The sequence below is a fragment of the Aedes albopictus genome, chromosome 2 (genome assembly GCF_035046485.1).
Source record: "Aedes albopictus strain Foshan chromosome 2, AalbF5, whole genome shotgun sequence".
NCBI lineage: Eukaryota > Metazoa > Arthropoda > Insecta > Diptera > Culicidae > Aedes > Aedes albopictus.
The window spans coordinates 252,184,125-252,204,530 of NC_085137.1; the positions used below are offsets into that span (position 1 = coordinate 252,184,125).

The window sequence follows — 20,406 nt, forward strand, 5'->3', positions numbered from 1 at the left end:
CACCGTCGTCGTCGTCGTCGTCGTCGCTGCGCTCGTCTGCCAATCGGATTGGAATTCGATAAATCGATATAAAGACGCACTACGAACCACAGACAGGGAGCGAAAGAGGGCACCCACCTATGACCTCAATCAAAAACAAACTCCTGTCGTGTGGAAACCGAAATGGAATTTCTATTCGGGGTTTCTAATTCGTTTTTTGCCTGTTATTTTTTTATGTTTGTGCGTTGTGCCGAACGACCGCCGAAAATTTTCCTATGTTTGTAATAAGAGGAAATTCGCCACTGCCCAGTAGTGCCATCCTATAGGATAACTTTCCCCATTTACCTACCTGACCTAATCTCTATCCCAATTCGTGATACCCTTTCTAGTCTCCTATATGAATGATGACACAATTCTTCCAAATGTAGGATAATATACCTCTGGAGCAGGCCTTCTTATGTCTGGGCTTTGTATTTATGAAGTTTCAAGGATATTGCTTTGTATAGTGTTTCTTTTTGTAAAAGTATGTTTGTTTTCAACATATAGTTTCATCAATCGATTCAAAATCTTCAAACAACGTTAAAGTACGTTGCTTGAAATCACAGCATCCAGTTATGATATAATATTGTTCCCCTTACGAGCGTGTTCGACATACATCAAAGAGCTATCCTAATACAATTACGTGCTCAAACAACATGAAGAAATTCTATCCATCTGACGCTCGGTCTCCTTCCTGTGCAGCAGTTGGTGTCCATAATTCAGCAATAAAATATAAACTGATAAACATAGCCACTCGGTACGCTCAGATGGTATTGCCCAGCGTCGAAGTGACAATGCTTGTGCAATCCCCGGATCTCCCACACTGCTGCTCCTTCGTTAAGCTTTTCCGCAAACATGGACATCGATAATGCCCGAATAAATCATCGTGAGCATAATAGAGCGCACACACACATCCCGACGGAGCCGCACAATCCAATAAAAGCCAATCAATCGACAACGACGTCAATAATTTTCCTCGCCGGATGCATCCTGCCCTGGGCTACCCTATCTTCTTTTCTGGAACACGAAACTGCAGGACACTACACACTGACTGCTGGCTGGGTTGCCTCGGAACCCTCTTAAAATGTGTTTTATTGTAAACCACCCCTCGCGCTTTCACTCGACTCTCTCTAAAGCTGTCATCGATCCTCCTTCGGGCGCCTTTCTCCTCCAGTCAGTGGTGCAATGAAATACTCGTCCCGTCCACCATAAATGGTCGCGTGTTTGTGCATACTTATAGGAAAATATGTACAAAACACTTTAGCACATCGATAAAACGCATTTTAGTTGAAGTGCGTTCTTGTCTCCGGGCGGTCATCCCTTTGGGCCACATGATTCAGCCATTTGAAATCCCTCATCCAGCAGCGAGGCGGCGAGGAGGGTCCTTCAGCAGTTGAAGCGTATCGTATCAGTCAGTAGTCGGCGTCCTCCCGCTACCCGCATCTCGCTGACTGCTGCTCTCAATTCATCCCAGAGATCGTTATCATCCATCGGTCGTTGAAGTTTTACTGTTCTGTTGGGTGATTGGGGGTACGACGGCCAAGTTAAGGAAGAAGGTTATTTATTGATTTTAAGAAAAACACCATGTCACTCAAAAGAATGAGTAATCTTTTTTGTAATTCCTGCCAAAAACGTTAAAATTTGGTAGATCATCAGAGATCTTCAACCCCTGAAGCATGTGTTCGAATATAACTATAACTATAAAGTTAAAACAATAAAGACTAAGTAATGCGTCATACACAGCCCATTGAAGTCATTAGCGCAGTAAGTCCTATCCCTATCTCGCCGTGGCCCCGTCCGAGCTGCGAGCAGCCGTAGGGAAGATTGGGTATCTGACCCCGGTAATTTTTTCATTTTTGCTTTTATTCCCCATGTAAGGAACGGCTCATCAATCTCCCAATATCCGTGTGTCAATGAAGGACTCTGACAACAACTGTGCACCTTTGTTCTCCAAAAAGTGTAAATGTTTGGTTTGTTAATTGGTTGTTTCAAAGTGATTTTATGTTTGACTATACGGAAAAGGTCATAGGACAGATAGATTTTGCATTTTTTTATTCTTAATCACTTAACCTAATTTACAGCTCCATTGTCCACTGGGGCACTACGTGAGCAATTTCAATTGACAGCTGCACTTACATTTTGTACAGCGTCTAGATTCTATTCTACTTTATCGAACTGTTGCCTTTCTGCTGCTTTCACTTTTTTTCTACTTTATACCTAGTAGAATGATGAGCACAAGGATGATGATGGATGGCCGTTGTTCCTTTCCAGTCCGTTTGGGGGTCCATTATGAGTAGCAGTTCGCCGATGTCCAGGTATCCGGGTCCGTTTGAGCCATGGGGCTCAGAAGAGGGTCAGTGTCAGTTGCTCTCGGGGGAAAAGCAACTGACGAAAAATTGCAAGTGCTGGGGCTGGGAATCAAACCCATGACCATCCGTATATGAAGCGAACGTGTGACCAACTACGCCACGGGCCCCGGTAGATTTTGCATTAGAAGTGCAGGTTTTTCCCTAGCTGACCCACCTGCCATACGAGTAGGGCACGAGTAGGCGAAACCACCCTGGCTACCACCACCTACCAACTTCAGAAACCCACCACCAAAGTTCTTCAAGCGGTATATTCAGGCGGCCATTAGGAGGGCGAAATAGGAGCCATTGCAAGCACCCTGAATGAAAGGGCAATGACCGATGGCTCGGGTCAAGAACCCTAATGGCATTTTGCAAAAACCCACTCGCTCTTTTGCCCGAAGATAGCTGAAGAAGTCAGTTTAAAATCTAAAGTTGTGACTGAGGTCTAATAAAGTTTAAAGGCGAAGATTTGAAAAGTGAGAGTGGAAAGTGGAAAAAGTGGACAACAGGTATTTGCCAGAACCACCCATTTCTATTACCATCGATTGAACGTACTATTTCATTTACGGCAGGACCCCGGCGTTTTGGTATAGAATCCACCACATTTCATCATTTCATTTGGCATCACTGCTCCGTAGTGCGATTCACTTGTTTTCACTGTGCTCCGTTTATCTGGTGATTTCATTCGTAAACATCATCCCTAAATTGCTGTTTGCTGCGTAATTCCGCCCGTTACCGTCCAAGCTATCCACCACACAAGTCTTGCACCACCCAGGCAGGTAGGATCAGTGAATTTTAGTATAAATTCCGAGTAGGCTCGAGAGTGGTCAGAGCTTCCCGCTTGCCGCCATTGCCCACAGACTCCCACCTCGCCACTCTCCTCCTGCGCTGCTCATGCAACTGTGTAGCGTGTCGATACGTCGTAAACAAAACATTGCCCGCCCAGCCTGATCAGAATTGCCGTTTAATTGCCGTTTTTAAAACACCCTTCGCTTCTGTGTAACCAGCTGTGTTCAACTCGGAACAATACACATTACCTGCTGCTGCCCATCTTCTCATTGACAAATCCGAAAAACCCTACAGTGAGCTTCGGACGTAGCCAGCGAGCCTCGTCATCATTCGTTTCCCAAATCATTGCCATCCGCCATCAACATCATCCACACGGGTAAATTGACTCGATATCAACCTGCATCAACGTCATTGTGTGAGTAGTCCACAGTTTCGATCTTTCTCTGCGATCGCCGTTGCGTCAGTGTGCTGCTGTACACACATCGATATTTCGCCTTCTGTCATCTCCGCCGTGCTGCCAGTTTTCCTGGATTTTCGTCGATTTTTCTACGCTAAGAGTATCCCTACCGGTGTTGTTAATTTTGGGCGACATGGATGTCTGCAATAGCTGTGCAATTCACATGTCTGCGCCAGAAGTCGTTTGTGGCGGCTTTTGCAAAGCAAGTTTTCACTACAAATGTGCTCCGGTAGCGGAAGCTTTCTACAGAGAGGTGTACAGAGATTCCGCCACTTACTGGATGTGCAAAGAATGCCGGGAGATCATGGCCAACGCTCGTTTCCAAAACACCGTAAAGTCGATGAATGCTGCGACCAAAGAAATCAACGATGTCTATGCCAAGCTGGTTGACGATTTGAAGTCGGAGATTAAGGAGAGTCTAATCACCGAGCTGAGACAAGAGATCCAAGGCGGTTTCAATAAACTGTCTCCCGCGGCGCTATCTCCTGCTCCAAATCGGTTTCAATTCAACCGACCAGCTTTGAAGAGAACTCGTGAGCGTGATGAAGTGACCGCTGCGTTGTCCGAATGTCCTCCAAAAATCCTCCGAGGAACCAACCCCTCCTCTACCGCAACTGTGGGAGCGGCCGACATCCCGGCGAACAAGTTTTGGCTTTACTTGACCAAAATTTCTCCCGAGGTGACCGAAGAAGATATCTACAATCTTGCAAGGAGCAACTTACAGTGCGAAGATGTTATTGCCAAAGCGCTAGTGCCTAAAGGGCGCCCACCATCAACGTTGACGTTTGTTTCATTCAAACTAGGAATGCCTCAGGATCTGAAGTCCAAAGCCATGGATCCGTCCACATGGCCGCCGCAAATTCAATTCATTGAAGCTAGCTCCAGCGTTCAACATTTTTGGAAGCCACATCAGAGGACCGATCTTGGTCCAACGAGCGTACCCGAACTGAATCCCACTTTAGCACCAACGGTGAGTTTGAACCACGTAACACACACGTAACAAGTACAGCTGCTGAACCATTTCCGCCCTCATCACCGAGAACAATTTCATCGCATCCTCATGCACTTTTTCTGCCTAGCCGGCGCTCTCCGCTAACGGTTTACTACCAAAACGTCCGTGGGTTGAGAACAAAGACGAATGATTTGCTCCTTTCTCTGCTGGCCTGTGACTTCGACGTTGTTGTTCTTACAGAAACATGGCTTCACGCCAATATTGCTTCTTCCGAAATATCTTGCAACTACACAATTTACCGTTGCGACCGCAATTCCTCTACCAGCCGTTTACTGCGAGGTGGTGGTGTGCTGATTGCAGTCAAATCGGAGCTAAACTGCGCAGCTGTTAATCTTGTTGATTGCGACGACCTGGAACAAATTGCCGTTCGCATCTCTCTGCCAAATGTCACCGTATTTGTCTGCATCTACCTTCGCCCTAATAGCTGCCCCGAGAAATATATGAAGCATGTTGACTCCGTTAACCAGATTCAAAGTCAAGCGAATCCCCGTGACATTGTTGTCTGCGTTGGAGACTATAACTTGACTAATTTAGTCTGAACTTTTGATGAGGAGTGCGCGTAATATCTGCCGATTAACGCATCAACGGAACAGGAACTTGCTCTGGTTGATTCCATGTTGTCATCTGGTTACTATCAAGTGAACGACCTTCTAAACGTGAACGGTAGACTTCTTGACTTGGTATTCGTTAATGACCCATGTATCACGAGTCTCTTCGAGTCTCCATATAGCTTATTGAAAGTCGACGCCCACCATAAGCCGTTTATCTTAACCGTTGACGCCCGTTCCCGCGAAGAAGAATCTCGAGAAGGTTCCTCAACGATCATTGACTATGACTTCAACCACTGTGACTATCAAGACATCAACTTAAGAATCGCCACCGTTGACTGGAATCAGGTTCTTGAAGAAGCGTCAATCGACGATGCAGTAACCGCCTTTTACAGCAATCTTCGTGACATCATCCAAGCTACCGTTCCCGTCAAGCGTCATCGAATTTCCAAGCAGTTCAGTCAACCTTGGTGGACACCACAACTTCGCAACCTTCGGAATCGCCTGCGTAAGATAAGAAAAAGATTCTTCCGCAATCGGAATCATCTGAATTTAATGAAGCTAAAGCACGCTGAAGAGGAGTACAGTCGGTTACAGCATGATCGTTTCCGTGAGTACATCGATAGCCTGCAAGAAAGTTTCGTACAAAATCCTTCTTCCTTCTGGACGTACATCAATAAGCGCAAGAGTTCAGCTCGTATTCCGGTTGATGTTACCTACTGCTCTCGTAGTTCCTGCTCACCTGTTACGACGGCGGATCTGTTTGCTGAATTCTTCCGCTCTGTTCACGACGATATTCAGCCTCCGCTGTCTAATGAGTACCTGAACAGCCTCCCGTCGTACAACATCCGGCTTCCGCAGGTAACATTCAACAACAATGAAATTCTCAACGCTCTTAGTGCCGTGGATGCGTCAAAAGGCCCCGGTCCTGACATGATCCCCCCTGTATTTATCAAACAATGTGCTCAATCGTTGGCATTACCAATTACTTCGATCTTTAATCGTTCATTGGCTGAAGGAGTATTCCCGGATGCTTGGAAGCTAGCCTCTATTATTCCAATCCATAAAGCGGGAAATATGCACAGCGTGGAGAATTATCGCCCGATATCGATACTAAACTGTCTTGCAAAAGTTTTCGAAAGCTTGCTATACGACGTACTGTACCCAGCTGTGCAGTTTACGATATCCGATTACCAGCACGGTTTTGTAAGAAAGCGATCAACAACAACGAACCTCATGGCGTATACTTACACCATAATTAACGAGCTGGAGAAGCGAAATCAAGTCGATGCCATTTATGTCGATTTCTCCAAAGCATTCGACAAAGTGCCTCATGATTTAGCCATCGAAAAGCTGAACCGCCTTGGACTCCCGTCATGGATTATTCGTTGGCTGAAGTCCTATCTTTCGTCTCGCAAAGCTTTTGTCAAAGTGCATGATGGAAGGTCAAACGTTTTTGACATTCCTTCTGGAGTTCCACAAGGCAGTCATCTTGGCCCGCTTATTTTCATTTTATTTATAAACGATCTGTGTGCTAAAATCAACTCAAACAAACTGCTCTATGCTGACGACCTGAAGATTTTTCGCGTTATTAAGTCATTTGTTGACTGTTGTGCTTTGCAAGCTGACATCGAATATGTGTCATGTTGGTGTGACTTGAATGGAATGAGGATGAATGTTTCCAAATGTAACACGATCACGTTCACTCGCCGCCAGTCTTCTACTATGTTTGATTATGTCCTTGTCAATACGACACTAAATCGGGTTACATCGATCAAAGACCTTGGTGTGGTTCTAGACAACAAGCTTCGATTCACGGATCATATCGCGGTGACAACAGCCAAGGCATACGCGATGCTTGGCTTCCTGCGCCGCAATACAGCTAACTTCGATAATGTTCATGCATTGAAATCTTTGTACTGTGCCTTAGTGCGTAGCGTACTTGAGTACGGCATTCAAGTCTGGGCACCGCACCATAACGTTCATATCAACCGGATTGAGAATGTACAGAAACGCTTCATACGGTATGCACTTCGGAATCTTCCGTGGAACCCGGTTCAACTGCCTCCATATGAGCAACGATGTGCCCTGATAAGACTTCAACCATTAGCAAGTCGTCGTGTTATGCTGCAAAGACTCTTCGTGTTTGACATTATTCAAAGCAATATCGACTGCAGCAGCCTTCTTGAGCATGTGAGACTCCACGCACCTGTTCGCCAAGTCCGAAATCGCCAGCTGCTGTGGATTCCTGGCCACCGCACCGACTATGGACAGTTTAATCCATTAGATTTCTGTTGTAGGCTATTCAATGATGTGTGTGACGTTTTTGATTTTAATGTTAGTAAATTAGTTTTTAAGAATAGGATTAAGAATTTTTAATCAGTCTGTGTGGCACTTGTGCCAAAGATGTAGTATTGATAAATAAATTTCTATTACCGCACCTACGCTGTCCTAGTGCCCCACTCCGGGCGAATTCCGGCATCGTTGTTGATCGAAGACCGATTCGCCAATATCGGTAGCCTAGGACGCGTGAGAAGTTCCCATACAGCTGCAGCGAGAACCGCTAGAGCCATCGCGGATGCAGAAGTGGCCAGACGTGGCCGAAGCCGTCAAGAACCAACGGAGAACATCGGCGGCCATTACCAGGCTGTGAGGAAAGCGTGGTCAGGTGGTTGATGAGGAGCAGAGGGGCCCCGGCGAAGAGAATAAGGCCAGAATAGCGCATAAGAAAGTGGGAAGAATTAAAGGATAAGGAGTAGGTCTAACTTGTGCCAGAAAAAACATTAAGAAAGACAGAATAAAGTGAAAGTTTTGACTAGTGGAGTGCTTGAGGTTTTCCTGGGTCTAGTGTGAAATTTCCCTGTCCCGCGATACATTAAAAGTAGGCGTGCTAACCCTGAGGCAGTTGAGTCGAGGAGTCTCTAAAACGCTCCTGATTGGCTGACCCGAAACTTACAAACGTAAGGTGGTTGGTATCCGGCACTACGACCCGTCCGTAAAATGTGTTGGCAACACACGCTTCGCCGTGTCTAGAAGGACTTTTTCGCTAGCTATTGACTAGCACCGATACACACTTACTCGCGGTCAATTGCCACCGGTCACAACCAAAAGATTCATTATTGTCGAAAAAAACAGGTAGACCTAATGAGAAACCGGTAAATTGTTAGACCTGCAATTACCTTTGCAAAAACACAGATGCGCATCGAGCAAATTCTCCCACTAAGGGTTGCTCTGACGAGTCTCTATTATGCTGTTCATGTAGACAAGATCAGAGCGATTCGAGCCATGATTCACATCACTTTACGGGCCTTATAGAAAATACCGTCTTTTCCAGAGCTTGATGATCTTCTCCAGCGGCCAGTTGGGCCAGCCTGTGAAACGATGTCCTCGATCATGGTGGTGACCTCAGTGGCAAAGAGTAAGTTGCAACCAATACTTGCACGAGACTGCATCAGTAGCCAGTGGGACCTCCGGAAAGTAGGGGGATTGTGTCCGGCCCTACGTGCCAGCCGTAAAAAAACATTTTAATGAGATATCAGCAACAGAATAATACGAACTGAGACCAACGACAAAGACCCCAGCGAACAAAAAGGAGTTGGAATTGGAAACTCGGTGCGTGGAACTGTCGAAATCTCAACTTCATTGGGAGCACCCGCATACTCGCCGATCTACTGAAGGATCGCGGGATCGGCAACGTAGCGCTGCAAATGGGGTGTTGGACAGGATCCAAGGTGCGAACATTTATAGGTAATCTTATCATTTACAAGAGCTTCGGCAACACACGCGAGCTGGAAACAGCTTTCATCGTGATGGGTGTTATGCAAAGGCCGGTCGACGAAAGAATGTGCAGGTTGAGGATCAAGGGCCGATTCTTCAACTTCAGCATAACAAACGTGTACAGTCCGACTCGGACCACTACCTAGTGATGGTCAAACTACGCCTAAAACTCTCCATCATCTGCATTGTATGGTACCGGCGACCACCACGGCACAACCTAGATCGGCTAAAACAACCGGATGTCGCCTCAGCATACGCGCAGAATTTCGAGGTCGCGTTACCACCGACGAGGTCAGTGAGGCCCCTCTAGAGGACTGCTAGACTAGAGCACAGTGAAAGCAGCCATCAACGACGCAGCCGTGAGCACCATCGGGTACGTGGAACAGAATCAACGGAACGAATAGTTCGACCAAGAGTACATAACGGTTTTGGAGGAGAAAAATGTAGCGCGGGCGGTAGTGCTGCAGCAAGGGACCCGACAGAACGTGGAACGTTAAAAACAGAAGCGGAAATAGCAGATTCGCCTCTTTCGGGAGAAAAAGCGCCACCTGGAGGAAGCGGAGTGCGAAGAAATGGAACTGCTGTGCCGTTCCCAAGAAACACGGAAGTTCTACCGGAAGCACAACGCAACCCGCAACGGCTTCGTGCCGCTAGCCGAAATACACAGGGATATAAATGGAGGTCTCTTGACGGACGGACCTGAGGTGATCGAAAGGTGGAAGCAGCACTTCGATCAGCACCTGATTGGCTTGGAGAACGTTGGCACGGGAAACCACGGTAACGGAGGAAACGACGACGCCAGTGCAGCGGAGTGCGGGAATGAACCAACTCTCACGCCGCGGGAAGTTAATGATGTCATTCATAAGCTCAAAACTAACGAATTATCTGGTAAGGATGATATCGCAGCTGAACTCATCAAGATGGGCCCAGGAAAGCAGGTGACCGGTTGATAGTCAGGATCTGGGGAACTGAACAGCTACCGAAGAAGTGGAAGGAATGAGTAATCTGTCCCATTCGCAAGAAAGGCGACCATTTGGAATATGAGAACTTCAGAGTGGTCACTATTTTGAATGCTGCCTACAAAGTGCTATCCCAGATCATCTTCCGTCGTCTGTCACCTAAAACAAATGAGTTCGTGGGAAGTTATCAAGCCAGCTTTATCGACGGCCGGTCGACAACGAACTTCTGGTGGAGATGCTGCGAACCTGCATGTAGTAGGATATTCAGCGGACTGAACGAACTGATATTTGTTGGCGATGCATACTACGGTGTTATGAAGCAGTTTCCAGGCGATCATCAGCTATGGAAAACAAGCAGAAACGTGGAATACAGGCATTTAATCGAGAAGTGGGACCAGTGACCTCCCAACCAAATGGTGTTACAGCTATCTACGGAAGAACCTTCTACCAGAGAAATCTTCCATTCCCGTTTTGAGTTCCAGTAGGTTTCATTACCGATAACAAAGACTACACTTTCGGGAACACTGAACTGTGGATCTGCTAGCTGTATGTTTGGCAACCTTCTTGCCGATATGTCAATCGGAATTGTTTGCAACTCCGACAAAGGTCCAAAACTGCAGTTTTTTCGAGATCGTTCGATTTTCCGACACGGATGGTTGCAGTAGTTCCATTTCTAATCTTCTGCGTGTATGACACATCCTCAGTGGGTCAGCGACTGTATATATTCTTCGCTAGCAGTTTCGTAATTCCACAGCTAACACAAAGTCTTATCTGATGTTTAATAGGATGCTATAGTGGAGGCCATATCAGTACGTGCTTCTATTTAACAGCGTATGACGTGTGCGTATATTGCATCTACATGTTACAAAAATAAAAGAAAATTATTATCAAGGGTTAACACATCATGGCACATAGAACCTCGCAAATGTACAAAAAAGAGACATCAATTAACACAATTCAACACAAAACATAAATATGCCCTGTTATCCAGATGGAGTTTACCTTAAAGTTCGCAGTATCGGTTGCTGCATTCATAGCTTGATTTTGTCTAGGAAAACTAATCCTAATCGGACCTCCTGATTCGGGTTCTATTACTAGAGCTCTATAACTTCAAGTCCGTGTGAGGGAAATGTTGATATCTCTAGTATTTAATCGCTGAACGAAATGACCAGAACCCTATAAATGTACATTAAATCAGGGGAACATTTAGAAGTTAAAATAAAAGATGTTTCACAAAGAACGCACGAACACATTTAAACTATAAACAAATAAAATAATTATTCTGTCTTATTGATGTAACAATTATGTATACCCGTAACACACTTTAGCATCCAATTCAACATCATATGCGATCGTGCGTTGATTGGGTCGGCATGGATATTGAATAAATGAGCTGGGAATAAAACCCAAGACCATCTGCTTAGGAAGCCAACAAGTGACCAAATGCACCATGACTTGCAACTCTACTTGCCATTTGGATTACAGTAGAGCCATTTTCAATTATTTTCTTCTTCTTTCTTATGGCTCGTCGTTCACATTGGAACTTTGCCTGCCTCTCTTCAACTTACTTTTCTTAGAGCACTTCCACAGTAATTAATTGAAGGGCTTTCTTTGCCTGCAATTGCATGAATATGTACATTGTGTGGCAAGTACAACAATACACTATGCCCAGGGAGTCGAGAAAATTTTCCAGACCAGAACGGGAAAGGAACCCACCGTCTCCAGATTGGCGATCCATAGCCTTAACCACTAGGCTAACTGGAGAGCAATTTTCAATAATGGTTTAGTTTTTAAATATTAGACAGCTACTGGAAGATGAAGCATGAGCTCTAGATATTATAGTCGCACTCGCACAAAGGCACCCTGTCAATGATGCAATTATACCACCTTTGAACATCATACCCCTACGTCCCCCGATAAATTCTCGCTGACGCTGCGCACAGCCTTTTGGCATCAGCTCTTGTCGACCGGTCGGCGCGGCGGTTTGTATCCTCGTGGGAGTGAAACGAAAAATTGATCAAAATTTTCGATACAGATGTGCTCCCGGGTACAAGTGCCCTCGGCATCAATCGAATGGGCGCAGCGGCGGCAGTGGGGCGCTAGGGCGATTCAGCCCTTCACAGCAGCAGTTCATTCAGAACCGGCGAGTGGAGAAATGGAAGCTGAGTGCACAGCAAACACCACACACCGAGTTGACTTCCGTTTGAGGTGAGGGAGCCATGCGGGGGGAATGAGTTCTCCCTACAGCAATTTGACGTGTGATGGTGCAGCCCACCGGCATCTAGTGCCTGCCTGTAGGGTAAACCGGTATAATGCGCCCCCACGGGGCAAAACGCCCCCCTTCAATTTCCAGGGAATTTGAAATAGTGAATGGATAAAATCAATGTAGAAGGCTTCATATTCATGAGACTAGTCTACTATGTCAAATTTGTGGTTGTTGTACCCTTTAAAACAATTATACGACAAGAAATTGAAAACGCACAAATTTGTTGTAATTATCGATGTGTTTGAATTAAGCGCCAGCACGCGCCAATGAAGCAAAACCAATGGAATTAGCTGTTGTCTACTAAATTATGAAGTAAAATAACTTGCCTCTGCAGTTAAAATAAGAAAATTGTAATTAAATTTTGCAATTAAACAGTTTTTTCTTTGTCACACTCAAACGGGCAATATGCCCCACCGTCAGCTGGGTAATATGGCTCACAGTCAATGCACTGCATCAGCTGATCTCAGTTCCGATATTTGACGTTTGTCCGGCTCGGATTCACTCGGTGGGGGCATATAACCCCGTTGTTATGGAGCGTAATGCCCCGCTACAGAGGGGTATACTAGCCCGTTGTTGCGGATCATATTATACCGTAGCTGGGGCGTTTAGCCCCGACGTTTTTGTGAGTTTATGATTTTGTTGATTTTAGAAAACACTTTATTACGGAATAAACGCTGTTATTTCGTGCAAAAGGTTATTATCGGATAAAAGCAAACACTTTGCTCAATCAATAAATGCATTGATTGCGTAAAATACGGTGACGAGTGCAGAGATATTTCCATTTTTCCTTAGGGGGGCATATTATACCTGTTTACCCTATACGTTATGACACATCAATGGATCGGATCAAGGGGGATTTTGAAATGTGATTTGAATTGAGCGATTCGGATAGGAAAGAATCTACATATATGGTAACGGAATTTTTTTGAAGGTGTGTCAAGAAAAAAAGAAATTGAACTAGATGAATTGGTTCAATGGTTATGTCGAAGAATGAACCCCTGGAATTGTTATCTGGCTGCATGAATGTGCATCACAAATGCCAGCTGATATGTCCAATCTGTATTGGTCCTTATCTTTTTCTTTGTATTTACTGATTTGCCATATTTCCTTATAGTAAATGTATGCCAACAATTAAGATCTGTTCCATTTGGCACAACGTCGTATGGTGGTGGGGTCTCCAGTTAGCCTAGTGACTTGGTGCATCACAGAATTTTCTTAGGAATCATTGACTATTCGGTTTTCAATGATTGTTTGACTCACGTGTTAAAAAACGGGTAATTCTGTAGTCACGCTGCAGAAAAAGTTCTTCACATTCATCACGAGTGAGCATATGGAATGATACATTTTTATACAAATATGCGCTTTGGCAACTGAGTTTATTACTTTGAAATTTCGAGCGAAATTCCAATGATGCTTATGACGGGCTACGCGTCCTTAAGGTTATGGAGGATCTCAAATCCAGAGACGGCGGATTCGATTCCCGTTCTTGACTCCCTAAGCATAGTATATCATTGTATACTTGCATCACAATACATATGCAGATTCATGCAATGGCAGGCAAAACTAGTAGCCCTTCAATTAATAACTGCGGAAGTGCTCCAAGAACACTAAGTTGAAGAGTGGCAGGTCAAGTTCCAGTGGGAACGTAGAGCCATAAGGAAGAAGAAGAACGCCGCATAGTGTAATACTAAAAACCTGTCTTCTAATAACATATTCCTACTCTGGGATTTAAATAAGCATGCTTTGAAACCATTCAAAAAGTAAGTAACGTTACAGATCAGATATCGTCACAGGACTTCGTTGAGGATCGCTCTGACAATTTGGTATCATCAAGACACGTATTTCCGGTGGCTCATGTATGGACGGTTGGCATAATGATCCACAGCGTACATTAACGGACTTGTTTGCATCCGTCACAGGTAGTTGCACCAATGTCCTCTGTGTCCTTGAAGGGCCTTACCGTAGTCGAAAGGCTGCGGGGCCACCTGCACCTTGCGTCGGTGATCTCGTCTACGTTGTTAAGCTTCAGAGATGCTTCCACTGTGAGAGCTCTCACCTCGCCAAGGACCACTTCCATCAGATACTTGTAGGTGGCATTCTTGCGCTTCTGGGCACGCTTGAGCTCAAGGTTTAATTCACCTATACAAGCACGTTTCAACTGCGTAGATGATCAAATAGGCCGAGTGAGTCATACACGCTCGACTAGACGTCATTTCTCCGGTAAAGTAAAAGCAGACAGCAGCATCTTCCGAGGAGCTCCCGTTTACTCGTACAAGACTCAAGTTACATACCTGTAGTTCTTCAGCGTTTTCCCTCAACCCGTTAATCTAAACTACACCAGGTGATGCGTTGGGACCTGGTATTCACGGCATTTCTGGAGAATTTGCCGTACAGTGAAGATCTGGTCCGTTGTCGACCGGCCGTCGATGAAGCCAGCTTGATAACTTCCCACGAACTCATTCGTTTTAGGTGACAGACGACGGAAGATGATCTGAGATAGCACTATATAGGCAGCATTCAAAATAGTGATGGCTCTGAAGTTCTCACATTCCAAATGGTCGCATTTCTTGTGAATGGGGCAGATTACTTCTTCCTTCCACTCCTCCGGTAGCTGTTCGGTGTCCCAGATCCTGACTATCAGCCGGTGCAGACAGGTGGCCAACTTTTCTGGGCCCATCTTGATGAGTTCAGCTGCGATACCATCCTTGCCAGCTGCTTTGTGGTTTTTTGAGCTGTTGAATGGCATTCTTAACGTCCCTCAGCGTGGGAGTTGGTTCATTTCCGTCCTCCGCTGCACTGGTGTCGTCGTTTCCTCCATTGCCGTGGCCTCCCTTGCCGACGTTCTCCACGCCATTTAAGTGCTGATCGAAGTGCTGCTTCCACCTTTCGATCACCTAACGTCCTTATCACTGCACAATTCGGCTCGCGGAACGGAGCCGTTGCGGGATGCGTTGAGCTACTGGTAGAACTCCCGTGTTTCGTGGGCACGGCACAGCAGTTCCATTTCTTCGCACTCCACTTCTTCCAGGTGGCGCTTTTTCTCCCAAAAGAGGCGGGCATGCTGTTCTGTCGGGTGCCGTGTTGCAGCATTACCGCCCGCGTTGCGTTCTTCTCCTCTAAAACCGTTCTGCAGTCTTCGTCGAACCATTCGTTCCGACGATTCCGTTCCACGTACCCGATGGTGCTCTCGGCAGCGTCGTTGATGGCTGCCTTCAATTTACTCCAGCAGTCCTCTAGAGGGGCCTCATCGAGCTCGCCCTCGTCTGGCAACGCGGCCTCGAGATGCTGCACGTATGCTGAGGTGACATTCGGTTGCTTCAGTCGCTCTAGGTTGTACCGTGGCGGTCGCCGGTACCGTACATTGTTGATGACGGATAGTTTTGGGCGCAGTTTGACCATCACCAGATAATGATCGGAGTCATTATTGACGCCACGAATCGTGGCCCACGATAGGTCCTGACGTCGATAATGTCGGAGAAGTGCCGTCCATCAATTAGAACGTGGTCGATTTGAGATTCCGTCTGCTGTGGTGATCTCCAGATGTAACGATAAGGGAGGCTGTGTTGGAAAAAGGTGCTACGTATGGCCATGTTTTTGGAGGCGGCGAAATCAATGAGTCGTAGGCCGTTTTCGTTCGTCTGCTGGTGGGCGCTGAACTTTCCAATCGTCGGTCTGAATTTCTCCTCCTGGCCTTCCTGAGCGTTTAAATCTCCTATGATGATCTTGACGTCGTGACTTGGGCGGGCAGCGGTCGTACTCGCTTTCGAGCTGCGCGTAAAATGGGTCCTTGTCATCATCAGTGCTTCCGGAGTGTAGGATGTGCACGTTTATTATGCTGAAGTTGAAGAATCGGTCCTTGATCCTCAACCTGCATATTCTTTCATCGATCGGCCAAAGTTGTCGATCGGATGAAAGTTGTTCCCAGCTCGCGTGTGTTGCCACAGCTCTGGTCCTCTCTCTCTCTCTCCTCTTCTTGGCGTAACGTCCTCACTGGGACAAAGCCTGCTTCTCAGCTTAGTGTTCTATGAGCACTTCCACAGTTATTAACTGAGAGCTTCCTCTGCCAATGACCATTTTGCATGTGTATATCGTGTGGCAGGCACGAAGATACTCTATGCCCAAGGAAGTCAAGGAAATTTCCTTTACGAAAAGATCCTGGACCGACCGGGAATCGAACCCGTCACCCTCAGCATGGTCATGCTGAATACCCGTGCGTTTACCGCCTCGGCTATATGGGCCCTTTCGACCACAGCTCTGGTAGATGGTATGATTACCTCTAAATGTGAGTATTAAGATAATGCCGTTCTAATGATTAACGCGTCATCCTCCTTGCGCTAGGCATCTGCCCTTCTACCTTTCCTTGGCATGAAATGTACATATGTCGAATTGATCTAGGCATCGGAACCGTACCTGATTGCACATCAACATAGTTTTAAGCGCAGCTTAGCCATTGCTTGATGTGGATCGAGCTAATATTTACAAAATAGTGACATTACACATTTGTAAACCTTCCAAAATGTGTTCCGATAACCTCCAATGCACTGTAGAATCTGATTTTGAAATTCAGCCATTCATTACACCCACAAAGGGTAGTATAAACTTCGACATCCATCCATCCATTCATGTAACCCTCCCGACCCGAGCTCGTTCATTCATGTGCTCTCGCCGTTGTTGTTGTTGTTCTCAAAGGACACTGCGAAAAAGGTCACCACCACCGAACCGACCGTCACCAGCTAACAGAGCAACAACGCAACGGTTGACTTGCGAAGCCAGAAAACTGCCCACTGCTGACGTCGTCGTTATTCAGATGAAATATGGATTCAGAGCATCAGCCGCGCTAGACGAAACCATCCGACCCGCCCGTTCTCGGTGGTACCTACAACCACTGTTCTGTGGAGAGCTAGAAAGGTGAAATGTGCGTAAAAATATGCCCCCACTCGCGCTCCGTTTGGCGCATCAGTTTGCCTTGGAAAAAGGATCCTCGGTTCGCCGTCGGTCGGTCGATTCGACGGTCGTTTCCCCTCTCTCGTCCTGCCCGGAGCGGAGCCTGTGGCGGCAGCCAGTGAAATATGCGCGCTTTTTTATGCACGACTCAGCAATTTTCCTCAATTTTCGAAATAACACGGCCTCGTGATGGCTCAAGAGGGTGTTTAAAACATGGTACGGAGCCGTGGCCCTCCGGCTCAGCCTGGCCCAGCTTCCATTTGGAGATGGTATTTTTGTGGGGTTTCCGAAGGGACGGGAGACGGGAGTGGTTCCGGTGATGGTGACGGAGAGTGGATTGAAATTTAAGTAATTGGAAAATGTCGTTTTATTTTAATCATCATAAATTATATTTTTATTAAATTTACAATTTAGTTTTTCTTTGCAAGGTCAATTTTGTAAGTACAGTCAGGTTTTTTTTTACGCGGGGGATACGTACCGCGTAAAAATAAAACTCAGTTCAAAATTCAAAAAACCGCGTAAAAAAAGTCTCACCATTTCTCGACGAATCATACAAAAATAAGACGATGAAATTTTTTTTTGTATGGAGTTTTCATTTACGCGGCCGCGTAAATGAAAACCGCGTAAAAAAAGACCTGACTGTATTTAAACCAATCGGAATAATGTATCAAACATAGATGCTAATCCCTGTATTTTCCATCCCTGTGGCACACCTTTAATCCCCATTATTTCTGATCGAATTCAAAATCAATCAACCGAGAAAGATAGAGAACAAACTAACGCAATCTTTTCTAACCGAAAAGAAAATGGCAGAATATCATCAAGTACCATCGGTTGAACCCGATTTGATCTAGTTAAGGCCGAACATGAAAAAACCCGTCACCGAAAGAAAGAGGCACCCCGTTCCCGTCAATCGACCCCCGGCGCGGTATGCCAAAAGGTGGGCCATAACCGATCCGAAAGTGCTAAATTTAGCCCGGAAAATTCCGGTTGATGTTCGTGTCCGATAAGGTTAGAATATAATTTGACAACGTTGGTCGGTCAACCGCTACGGAAAAGGAACCCAACCCAAAACAGAGTCGGATCTCAGGGTCTACGTGTTGTGACCTCTTCCCTGTTTTCCTCACTTTTGGTGCGATGCAACGCTAGGAACTAGGATGAGGATGAGGACGACGACGAAGACTGATTAAATATGAAAATTTATTCATGGAATCTTTTATCCCGAGCTGTCATCGAAAAGAAAAACGATACCTCTGGCATGATATTTGCGAATGAAAAGGAAAACTGGAAATGCAAACGTACCTATCAGACCGGTGCGGTGAAGTAGATTGTGTGGCGCTGCAGGGTTTGTTTCCCTAACCGGTCAGCCATTTGGAGTACACAAGCGCAAATAACAGTTATAAAGCATAGTGATTCTAGGCTCATATGTTGGGGATGGTTTTACCCAAGGTGTTACCTAGTCTTTCGTTTGGTCAAATGTATTATTTTGCCACAAGGTGACCTTGAATTTTTAAATTATTCGTTTAGCATGTTTTTGTAGATGTTTCTCTTTCTACAGAAACAACTCAAGTTTAAAACATTTTGGTTTCTAATGATCTATCAGAGCTTAAAAGGATGAGGTTTTTGGGAGGTTTTGGGTAATTAAAAAAAAATTCGAAGATTTACGTGTTATTCCAGGGGGTTTCAGATTTGTTTTAGAGAATTTAAAACCATTTCAGGGTCATTTTCTAGGTGTTCAACGGACATTTCAGAAGGATACCTAAATACTATACTGGACTATAATGAACCCATTAAACATCTCGAAACGCCATGAAGCGTCCTTGAAAACCCCATATATATACCCCCAAAATGCTGAAACGCTCCTGAAAACCCCATTCAACTCCTCAAACGTCATTGAAATCTTCTGAACACTCTTGAAACTTCCAGAAATTCCCTGAAGTGCCTTAAGGTCTCAGAAGGATCCCTAAAACTCTTTGAATCTTGAGCTAGTAACTAGATTGGCCGCCTGTAGATGTTACTCCAGTATTACCAGACTAATTACACTCACATAAGGAACCAAAGAGATAGCTAATTGAGGCTAACAGCACGGGCAGTCTTTGCTAACAGACATCTTCAGTGTGTGAATGTTTTTTTATTCTTCAATTTTACAGCTGTCCACTAGGGCACTGCTGCTTAAGTGATTCCAATCAGCAGCTGCACTTCATTTTGTACAGCGCCTAAATTTATTATATTCTAATTCTACTATATCGAACTGGTTGCCTTTGCGCTGCTGTCACTTTCCTACCCTGTCCATGGTAGAATGATTAGTACGAAGATGTTGATATGTGGCTATTAATTCTTTTCCAGTTCGTTTGGGGTCCATTCTGAGTTACCGATAGCCGATATCCAAATTTCCGAATCTGTAAGAACATATGCTTAGAAGAGGGTCAGGTGTCAGCCGCTCTCGGGGGAAGAGCAACTGACGTAAAATTGCAAGTGCTGGGGCTGGGATCGAACCCATAAAGTGTGTGAATGTTGGTAATCTTCTTTGTGTAAGTGAGAATGACGCCTGATACATTAGGTTGCATAGAATATCGTATAGACCACTGCTGGAGTGTAGGAGTTTGTTTTTTGAGAATTGGCTATTTTGACAATGAATGCATGCAATCAATGGTGCGTGGATACTAGGCTTAAAGTGATAGATTATGTGTTGATTAATCTGAAGATTATGCGGCACAGTCCACTTGTTTGCATAATTTGTGGAAGTAAAAAGAAAGGAAAACCTTTTGTTTAGCCCATGGTTCTAGAATGGCTATGAGCTGTAAGTATTGGGTAGGTCAGTCGGGAGTACCACAGAGACTCCCCGACTCAATGGTATCAGGGTCGGCACGTTCACTACACGTTTACTCCCGGGCAAGTAGTTCTCGTATACAAATGGAGGAAAACCACAGCAATATTTAACAATTCACACCAGTTTATTGCTCAACTACACTTCTTGGCTTCTTCCTGGCACTTTCACTCCCACTTTTTTATAACTATCTGACTTTTTTCTGTTGCGGGGAACCTTCTCCTTCTGCTCCACCACCTCTCCAACGATGGTTCACGCATGTGCGTAGATCCTCGGCACGCTCTTCAGGGCTCCGGCGGTAGCTTGAAACTCGCGCTGCGCTTTCTTTATTGGCCGCGTTCGGGTCCTACCGATAATTTGGCGGATCGATTCTCGGCCTTTGCCGGCTTACGAGCCTCGCGAACGTAGTAGGGTACTTTCTTGGGTTTCAAACTAGAAACGGCGGGGTTCTGAGATTTTTT

General features: G+C 45.5%; 1 protein-coding gene across 6 annotated transcripts in view; it reads right to left on the bottom strand.

The window, feature by feature from the left end:
- The window catches only part of LOC115258949 (semaphorin-1A), a 629,606-nt gene that overhangs the window by 389,709 nt on the left and 219,491 nt on the right, over positions 1–20,406 (bottom strand). The window lies entirely within an intron of this gene.